The following is a 10,253-nucleotide window of genomic DNA, read 5'->3' as shown; positions in this document are numbered from 1 at the left end:
TTAACCACCTTGAAGTCCTCTCCCAAGAGGGCCCCGGTGGTGGTCATGTGTGTGGTGTGGGAGATGAATTGGGTCTTCCCAGGAGAGGGACTGGCCAGGAAGGGGGGCGTCCCAGCACCCACATTTGCTGAGGGGTGATCTCACCTGCGGGCATGTTGCTGTAGTTGGTTAACTGCCACTTCTGTAAGGTGGTATCCAGGCTGCAGGAAGCCTCTGGGGCTGGTGGCTGGAGACGTCAGCCAGCTTGGAGTGAGGACGACGGGCCGGGCGCTGGGCCAACCTCTGAAAAGAACTGTCTCTGGCTCAATTCTGGGGGGTAAGTTTAATTTTGACCCCTTTATATGGGTGAGTTGAAGCCACTTACATTGTTTGAGAAAAACATCAGGCCCCACCTACGCTAAGCGCCCCCCGCAGCAAATCTACAGTTGAGTGCTGAGCGGAATGGCAGTTTCCCAGAACGGGACTTAGATCCGTCAGTCAGAGTCACCTGGTCGACATGGCGAGGTGACCTGCCAGGTAGACCCTGCCCCTCCCGAGCAAGGTGATCTGACCGCCCCGCAGCCCGCTCTGTGGTGCAGCCTCCTCACCCTGCTCTCTCTCACGCTGCCTACAGACGTCCAGTCCTGGGCAACGCCGAGCATCTTCTCTCTGCTGGATGGGAAGCCGCCTGCTTCACGAACCACTGAATAAAACCAATAAGATCCTGAAAAAAAAAAGAGCAAATGTGTTTTTCCACAGAAAACACACAAATGGCCAATAAACTCATGAAAAAGTGCTTGACATCGGCAGTCGTCAAGGAAACGGAAATCGAAATCCCAAGGAGACACCTTCCACACGCACTGGGTGGGCGAGACCCACCAGATAACAACCAGCGGGGGTGGCGCAGCCCGCCCGGGAGGGAGATGCGCGCTGCCTCTGCGCCCCACAGACCTTGCCTCAGACGCTGAACCTGAGCGTCTCGCTCTTTCCTCCTGTTCCGAGGACAAAGGGCCTCCTGCAAAGACCAAGCCCCTGCAGGCCCTGGCACAGACAGAACCGAGACCACCAGATGGTGACGAAAGCCGGCTGATGCCAGCCGGGTCACCAGGCCCCCGTCACGGGACGGGGCGCTGCCCCCCTCCCCTTCCCGGTCCGGTGCCACGGGTTAAACCCCCTGCTCTCTGCTGGGTGGGCCGCGGCCTCAGACCCGGGCCGGGCCGACAGATAAATGAAGCCACTTTCCTTCCCCTCCAAACTCTGTTCTTGCCGGCGAAGGGGAGCCCAGGGCAGCGATTCCAGGACCAGAGCTGGGGAGGCGGGAACCCGGAGCACTGCTGTGGGGACGGAGCGGCCGGCCTGGGGAAACGGGCCTCAGGCGACTGAACAGGGAGCTGCCTCGTGGCCAGCGAGGCCCCGCCTGAGTGAACAGCCCAGACAAGGGAGACGTGGAGGGCATGAATATGCGCCGCGGCTGCCCAAGGACAAAGGTGGAAGCAGCCCTCCGTGCCCAGCAAGTGCCCTGCTTCGGGGGGCAGCCAGGGTGCGTGCCTGCGGGCGGTTACTCCCAAGGAGCCGGGTGAGTCACGCTCCAGCCCTGCACACGCGGCGGAGCCGCAGGGAAGGGGCCCTCGTGCTGCCTGACGCCCTTCTAGGACCGTCCAGACAGGCAGAGCCGCAGGGCGGAGGTGGATTCGGGGTTGCCTAGGGCTGGGGTGGCGGGGGGAGGGGCCGGGTCTGCTCCGCTCACCCAGTTGTTCACTTTAAATGTGCGTCAGGGCGTGTGAGCGACGCCCCAACAGGCTGCTTTCTAGATGGGGACAGGAGCTAGTGTCTCAGCGCACAGGATCCCCCACAAATGAGCCAGACGAGGTTGCCCTCCCCATGGAAAAGCAAGTAGAGACTCAGTCTCGCAGCAGGGGAGACGGAGGCCGCGCGGGCTGGGGTGAGTGGTCACCCACCAACGCCGCTCAGCGAAGCCGCGGCCTCATGCCCGGTGCTGCTGAAGTGAGGAAGCCGGACGGGCCGATCACTGGCAGAGATGGGGGGCTAGGACCCTGAGCGCCGCTCGTTGGGGTGCTGACGAGCTCCTGGGGTGGGCGCAGCCCAGACTGGTCTCCTGCTTCTGGGTGTCCCTGATGCTCACCCAGATCCTGGTGGCTCCCCACACCCGAGGCTATGGGGATGCAGTGCTGAGGCAATCTGGGGGCTGTGCTGGGCGCCAGGAGCAGATGCCCACACAGCACCTCACCCGAGCAGAGCTGAGGAAGGTGGAGAGACCAGGGTGGGGAGAGAGCACACCCCATTTCCCAGGGGAATCACCTGCACACAAGCCGCTGCCACCCCAGACACAGGCAGAAGGTTGTACAGTCACACCTGGGATGGTTGCATGTGTACGGGGGGACTTGAGGGGCCGTGGAGACGTGGAGAAAGGCCCCAGCTCACACGGGCGTACGGGGCCCTGGGGCAGAGGTGCTGGGGAGCCCGAGTTCTGACTCGGGGAGGACACAGGTGTGACGTTCCGGAACTGGAGCCCCTTCCCCGGCTCATCACGCTCTGCATTCCACGCGCTGGTCCCTTCCCAAGGTAGGGGACCTTGATTTCTGAGGCGTGGTCCCTCCTGTCGTGGGGTTAATGATTATTGACAGATAATACTTGGGCAAAGATTGTGCCTGTTAAGTTCTGGGCTGCCCACTTCTCTTAAAGGGGCAGTGGCTAGGGGTGAGGACAGAAGATGCTGGGACCCCCAGGCCACATCTTGAAGTTCAGAGACGATTCAGAGGACCCAAAGGGCAGATTATCTCCCTAGAACCCCGGGAAAGAAAGGGTCCCCAGATGCTTGCCCTGGAGGCCTTGAAAGTGGGCCAGCGGCCTCACCTGGTCATGTCTCTGGCTACTGAAATCTAACACCAGAGGCCTCATCTCTGATTTGGGAAGACTGGTCTGCAAAGAGAAAGTTCTAGCATTTTCCGAAAGCAGGGCCACCAGTATGACTGCTATGCTGAGCCCGATGCTCCTTGGTAGGGTCTGTTTGTGCTTTGTGGGATGTTTAGCAGCGTCCCTGGGCTCAACTCACTAATACCTGCTCCCTCACGCCCCAAGTGGGACGGCCAGAATGTCCTCAGACATTGACAGCTGTCTCCTGGGGCGCTGACAACACCGTCCTCCTGTTGAAGCCACCTGTAGCTTGCAGCAGAGACCCGGATGCCAGTGTGGCCAGAACACAGCTGGCCCCTGAGGGTTCAGCCTGGTTACTATTGCCCAGCTTTATCGAGATATAATTGACACATCACATGGTAGACAAGGTGCAGACTTGATACACTTGTATGTTGTAATATGGCCGCCACCCTGGCCTTGGCCTACATCTCCCAACTTCTTCTTTTTGGTGACAAGATGTTTAATGCACATTCTTGGTGTCTTCAAGTAATCACCAGGCTTTGCACTAAATCCTCAGAACGTATTCACCCTCTCACTGGAAGCTGGCACCCTTTAACCAAGATCTCCCCTGCCGCCAGCTCGAGCCCCTGCTACTACCCTTCTCCTGCTATCGTGCCACGTTAGTGAGACCGTACTGTGTGTGTCTGGCTCCACCTGACTTATCTCACTCAGTTAAGGCCCTCAATGTCCATCCATGTCGTCACACATGGCAGGATTTCCTTTGTCATGGTTGAGTAATACTCCGCCGCCTATGGAGCCCACATCTTTATCCATCTGCCTGTTGATGAACATTTAGATTGTCTCCTATCTTGGCTCTCGGGACTCATGCTGCAGTAGACTTGGACGTGCAGATACCTCTCTGAGACCCTATTTTCATCTCCTTTGGATTTATTCTCAGAGGTGGGAAGCCGGGATCATATGGTTGTCGTATCTTCAATTTTTTGAGGCACCTCCGGACTGTGTCCACGGCGGCTGAGCTGATTTACCTTCCACATCCTCCCCAACACTTGCTCTTGAGTCTTCCGGGTAACAGCCATCCCAGCAGGTGTGCGGGGTACCTCAGGTGGTTTGGGTTTGCATTTCCCTGATGATCAGTGACGCTGGGCATCTCCCATGTTCCTGTATCGACGTGTCTGCTTTGAAAAATTGTCTGTTCAGTGCCTCTGCTGGCTTTTAGCCAGTTTGTGCTCTTGCTGTTGTTATTTGGATAGTAACTAACCCCTTATCAGCTGCATGACTTGCAAATATCTTGTCCCATTTCATGAGCTGCTTTTTCCCTTGGTTGACTATTTCTTTGGCTGGGCAGTTTCAAGTTGTTCCTCCATCAGGTTCCTATGAAGATCCCCACATAGTTGGGGGGTGAATGGTCAGCTGCCGAGGAGTCTTTATAAGAGATCTTGGGCTCCTGAGGGCAAAGACAGCCGAGAGGGTCTGAGTCAGTTTGGGCCTCGAGGGCGTATACTCTGGGTAGTGTCCAGGCCGCAGAAAGCTCTACCCTTTGTTTAATGCTCTATTAACCAGTGGCTGCCTTGAAGTTCTTGAGTTCTGAGCAAGGGGCCTCACTCTTCATTTGAAACTGGGCTCTGCAATATGTAGGCCGCTCCTAGCTTTAAGGCCAAAGAGGGGCAGGGCAGGGAGGCAGCCCACTGGGGTGAATGAAGGTAGATGAACAGGGCTGATAAGAGACAGGGGTGAGGCTGAATTGCAGGGGACTAGGCCAGGTGTCGGAAAGAGGCTCTGGGCGGATTGGGCCTGGCGGCAACAGCAAAAATGTAGCAGGTAATTGAGGTCAAAGTCTCAGATGACTGATTCTGAGCTTAACCCTTGCTGGCTCCAATTCTTTAATTCTCTGATTTGCTCTCCTGGCGCCTTCCTGATACAGGCCCCTTGTGGGGGAGGAGTCTGGACAAGGGCTTATTTCTCGGACAGTGAATGCTTGTTTGTGATGTGCCAGCGCTGGGTCTGGAGGGAGGTCCAGGGCTGCAGGAGTAAGACTGAGGGTCCTGTTCTGAGCCAGGTCCGCTTGGCACTGGCATCGGTGGGCATGAGGAGGCCGCCGCTGGGCGGCGCCACACACCCCCTGCACCCTGCTCCGTGAAGGACAGCCCTCGGGCGTGGAGGCTGGGCCCCATGGGCCCCTTCTTCAGCCAGGATGTTGTCGTCTTCCATTTGCTAAAACCTGTGGGAGCCTATACATAGCGATGAGACAGACATACGTGTAACACCATGCTTCACCCACATCAGCGCGGGAGCGAGGCCCCGCAGGTGTCCGGGTGAACAGGCAGAGCGAGGACTTCGCAGGGAGGGGCTGGGCCGGGCTGAAGGACATAAGCCAAGTGGCTCCGGCAGTGACTGCGGCTCGGCTGCTCCCCAGCCTGCACCCCCCATGCTGTGCTCCTTGCTGGGTGGGTGCAGTCTAGTTTCCCAAGGCTCAGGCCGAGTGAGTGGTGCTAAGGGAAGCATCCTCTCTAAAGGGAGGGGGAGCGCACAGGAGGGGGGCCCCAAGGAGGGACAGGCTGAGACCACAGGTCAGCTCTGTCTCCCCCACGCTGGGAGGGACCCTTTCACATGGGTGGGCGGTTCTGGTTTTGTGTGTTGCCCACAGCTCTGGGGGGCTGGGGTTCGCCGTGCCGCGGCCCCATGCACACGGTCTTGCTGAAGCCTTGGGCCGTCCCGCAAGCAGGCCCTTCGGAGGCCTCCCAGCCAGCAGCGGGGTCTCTCTGGCTCCCAAACCCACAGCCGCCCTCCAGGTCGTGGCTTCTGGGGCAAGGAGGTGTCAGAGCCCCAGGAACATGAGCCCTGCCCGGAGCCCTGCGGAGGGGCATGGGCAGCCCTCTGTGTGGGGGCGCGACCGGCTGTGAGAGGGGGCCCAGGGCGCTGGGAAGGACGCGCCTTTGCTCACGCTTTAGAGAAGCTTTAAGTACGGCTGACATTGATACCCGTATTAAAGCTCGAGCATCTCTGTTTCAGCGGCAATCTAGAGTCCTGGAAAGCAGGGCCAAGTCTGAAAGCAGCATTTGGGGGTAGGGAGTAGTCCTTTTTTGCACCTAAATAGGAGCTGAGTCTCTGATTTAAGCTATCGGAACCTCTGGAGAAATAACCCGGGTTCCTGGAATGGGGCCCTGCGCAGAAGCTCCTGGTCCCCGCGCTGGATGAGGCGCTCTGGCAGCCAGCTGGGGTTTGTGCTGCCCCGCACACCCAGAAGGTTCCCATTGTGTGAGCTGCTGGAGTTCATGGACTCCCTAGAGGGATGGGCTGGCCTCCCAGGGGCGAGCAGGATGCTCACTGACCCGGTGGGCATTCAGGAGGGTGAACAGGCTACCTTAGCCTTGGACACTCTGCAGGCCTCCGTGGGCCTCCTGGGCTGGAGACTCGTGAGCGCTCAGGAGAGGCCTCTGGGCCCCACACATCCAAGTCTTGGCGGCACCTGCCTGTGGTTCCTGGGTGGGCTCCCCCAGGGGGGCTCTTGGGCCAGCAATCTCTTCCCAACTCTCGACTCTCTCATCTTGGAGTTCGTTGGGGCTCAGGGAAGGGGGCCTGCCCCCCCCCCAGCCACAGGTGATTCAGGAAGCTCAGAGCAACTCGGGGTCCTCGCTGCTCTTGGGCTCCGCGAGCCTGGCCCAGGGCTTTGTCCTCCAGAGTCCTCAGCATCTGCTCTTGAGGGCTTGGGGTTGCAAGCAAGGCAGTCATAGCCTGGAAGTCCTCTGGTTCCAGTTTCTGGGGAGACAGTGGACGAGGGTGTCATGCAGCTCCTGACACCACGTTTGGGTGGACCCAGGAGCCTCGCAGCGTCCTGCCCAGGGGAGGTGCTGGGTGGCAGCACCTGGAGCTCTGGTTGTGCTGGGGGAAATTGGCTTTGTGGGGGCACGGTGCTAAGGTCCCCTCATGTTGTCCACAGGGCCCCCCGTAGCTGGACCGACCATTACCACCACATTGCAGCCAAGGAAGCCAGAGTTGGGGTCTGCACCCAGGCTGCACTGGCCTTGGGTGCACCTTGTGGCTGGGGGTGGAGGCCCCTGCTCCTGGGGGTGATACCAGGGAGGAGGCTGACCTGAGACAGCAAGGGCCACACAGCAGCCGGGCGTGGGGACTGAAGTCTGGAGCTGCACCGAGGGGGCAGTCCCCCTGCCCAGGGTGGGGCAGCAGTTCACGAAACGCTCCCCGAGGCGGTGACCTTTGCACTGGGCCTGAGGACTTAGCCCACAGAGATGGTGAGTGCCTGACCCGCGCGGGTGGCGGAGGTTATTCCAGACCTTTGGCAATGTCAGCAGCTGGCCCAGAGCGCAGAGAGATGGAAACATGTGACGGGGTGGGCTGTGCGAGTGTGGACCCAGGAACAGGTGGACAGATGAGCCGCCGTCGTGGTTATGCAGACAAGGAGGTGCTGCCCAGGAGCACGAGGAAGAGCGGAGCCCGCACATGCACCCGGGCAGGGGCGCGTCTCAGGTCATCGTGTGGAATGAGAGAAGCCAGGTGCAAAATGAAGTGCCGTGTTATTCCATTTATAGAAAGTTCTAGAAGAGACAAGAATTCACAGCAGTAGCTGCCTCTGGGCAGGGGAGCCGGCAGGTGGCAGAGTGGGAAGGGGCAGGAGAGCATTTCTGGGTCTGCTGGAAACGTTCCCACTCTGTGGGCTCAGGTTACCCAGCGCTCTGCCCCTGTAAAAGTCCATTCCATGGTGCATGCAGCGGGGGGCTAAATTATAACTCCCCTAGATGACTCCGTCCTCATCCCCAAACCCAAAAATAAATTATGTCATGAAGGGCCGACACAGATGTGAATAAATTAAGGACTGTGAGATGGGGGGATTCTCCTGGATTATCTGGGGGCCTCTCAGAAGCTGGGGATCAGGATGAGTCGTAAGAGATGTGAAAGCCAGCGGTCGGGGTGACTCCAGCAAGGGGTCATAAGTCAAGGAACATCCAGAAGACGAAGCGGGCAAGGGCGCGGTTGCTCCGAGAGCCTCCAGAAGGAGCAAACTCCGCTCACAGCTGGCCCGTTGCTCAGACCCATTTTGGACTTTGAACCCCAGCCGAGACTCTGTCCCTGCTGTTTACAGATGCTAAGCGCGGGGTGATTTCTCACGGCAACGAGAAAACAAACACTGTCCAGAAGGCGTGAGCACTGTGTTGCGTGCTGCCTCTGCTTGAAGGGAGACAAGCGCTGACGACTCCCGCTCACCGCGCGTGTCAGAGGTGCCTGGGGGCCGCGGGGGGCCACGAGAGGCCGTGGACAGCTTACCCGGCAGGCATGGGGACAAAGTGGACGGACAGGCAATGAAGGAAATGCAGCCGAGCTCCATCATTGGGTCTGGGTGGACTTGTGGGCGTTTGCTGTAAATTCCCCCCAACTTTTCTGTACGTTTGCACTTTTTTATAGTAAAGTGCTGGAAGGCAGAGGCGTGGCCCTGGCTGCGCGTGGGAGCCAAGAGCAGCAGTGTGCAGTGGGGGCGCCGGGTGGGGCTGGGGGTAGGCCAGGCAGCCAGGAGGGAGCCTGGGCCTGTGCGGACCTCGCGAGGATCCCAGAGGAAGGACAGTTTTCAACTGGGAGTAACAGAACCGGGTTTGCCTTTTCTCCTCTCAGGGCAACTGACCGCACCAGGCTGGATTTTCCGAGCAGCTGTTTACTTGATGTGAAACGCTGATCTCTGAGACGGGGTGGGGGTGGGGTAGCCCAGTCAAAGTTCCCTTCCCTCCCCTTCACTCTAAGAGGCCCCCAGATAATCCCTTCACTCCGCAGCTTCATTCCTAGAAGATGGGAGCGAAGCGCCAGGCTTTCAGGAACAGATGCAGACTCGAGAGCTGGCACTTTGCAGAGAAAGGGCAGTTAATCCTGCCCTTATCTCTAAGGCCTGCCTGTTCTTGGAGGAAAACAACATAAAGAAAAAAATCTTCAAGGCTGATATCGATTGAGTAACCGAGTGCTCATTCTGCGAAATGATGAAGCAAAAGCCCAGTTTATTCAGGAGTCGGACTGTCTGGATTCAAGTATCAGTAATGACTCTTCCCAGCTGTGGGGCCCCGGGCAAGTGGCGTGACTCCTCTGAGCCTTAGTCTTCTATTCGTAAAGCGACGTCGATACCAGTCAGTGCCTTACATGTCGAATTAAACACCCGGAGGACGACGGTGTTCTTCATGGATACCTGGCTCGGCGGCCCGCATGTCAGCGTCCTCGTCTGTTCGCTGGAATAAAGTCTCGGGGAGCCTGAGACAAGAGTTTACTAGACACAGGGCGAGGATCCCAGCCCGGGAAGCAGCGCAGGGTGCTGACGCGTGGGAGCTGCGCAGCGAGCAGCCGCGTCTGCGCTTAGAGAGTGTCGCTGATGTAACAAATGCCATCATTCTCGACGGGGCAGGGACTTCTGCTTTTTGTCTGTTGGCTCAGATCTTTCAATTTCCAAAGTTTTCTTGGCGAAAAGATGTGTCGATACTACTAGGCACAGAGGCAGCAAGGCTGGGGTTTAGTCGCTTTCCTGATTTCTAAAGACTCGTGCTGCAGGCTCAAAGGCTGGGTGTCCACCGTGCGAACCTTCCTGAAGGCTCCTCGGTCATCGGTGGGGGTGAAAGGCTGGTTTACCTGCAGGCTGCAGATTTGGGCAAGTGGCTTCACAGAACAGGGCGGACCCTGTTTCGACAACTCTATGCAGATGGTTTGTCTCCTGCCTGCTAGACAGGATGTGTGTGTGTGTGTGTGTGTGTGCGTGTGTCCCACAACACTTACAGAATGTCCACAGTTCAATGATCTACTCCTGGACAGATGGCCCGGGGGAGGACGCTCAGTCCAGTCACTCCTCTGTGTCTTTAGGACTGTTGGGGCCTGTCCTCGGTGTAGACCATCCCGAGCTCCAGACCACCTTCACTCGCTCACCCACAGGTGTCTGGAACCCAAAAAACTCCAAGCAGAATACCTGCCCCCTGCCCCCCTGCTCCTCGTCCTAGGAATGCCGCCTCTGTCCACCCAGATGCTCCAGCCAGGCCTCCCGAAGGGGCTGCATCCTCACAGCTTCGCCCGGCGGCATCTACCTGTTTGCATGACCTGCTGCATCCAGCCCCCCTTCCTGCCATTGTCCTGAGTCAGCCTAACTCCTGCAGTGGACTTTCGCTGGCCTCCCGGCTCCATCACGTACCCCCACCAATTTGTCATCCCCAAATGGCCTTTTCGCAATGGGGACAGGCCAAGACCTCCTGAGCCCCCATGGGCTGGCTCCTGTCAGCAGTGTGGCCTGACGCCCGGGCTCCCGCAATGCCCAGCGCCCGCCCTCATGTCTGCATGCTACCCCCCTTTCGGGACCACTTCATCCCTTTCCCCACGTCTGCCCTGTGGCCTGTGGCCTTTGGCTG

The sequence above is a fragment of the Talpa europaea genome, assembly GCF_964194135.1.
Source record: "Talpa europaea genome assembly, chromosome: 3".
Lineage (NCBI taxonomy): Eukaryota > Metazoa > Chordata > Mammalia > Eulipotyphla > Talpidae > Talpa > Talpa europaea.
The sequence above is the reverse complement of the archived record's forward strand: the minus strand, read 5'-3'. Positions refer to the sequence as shown.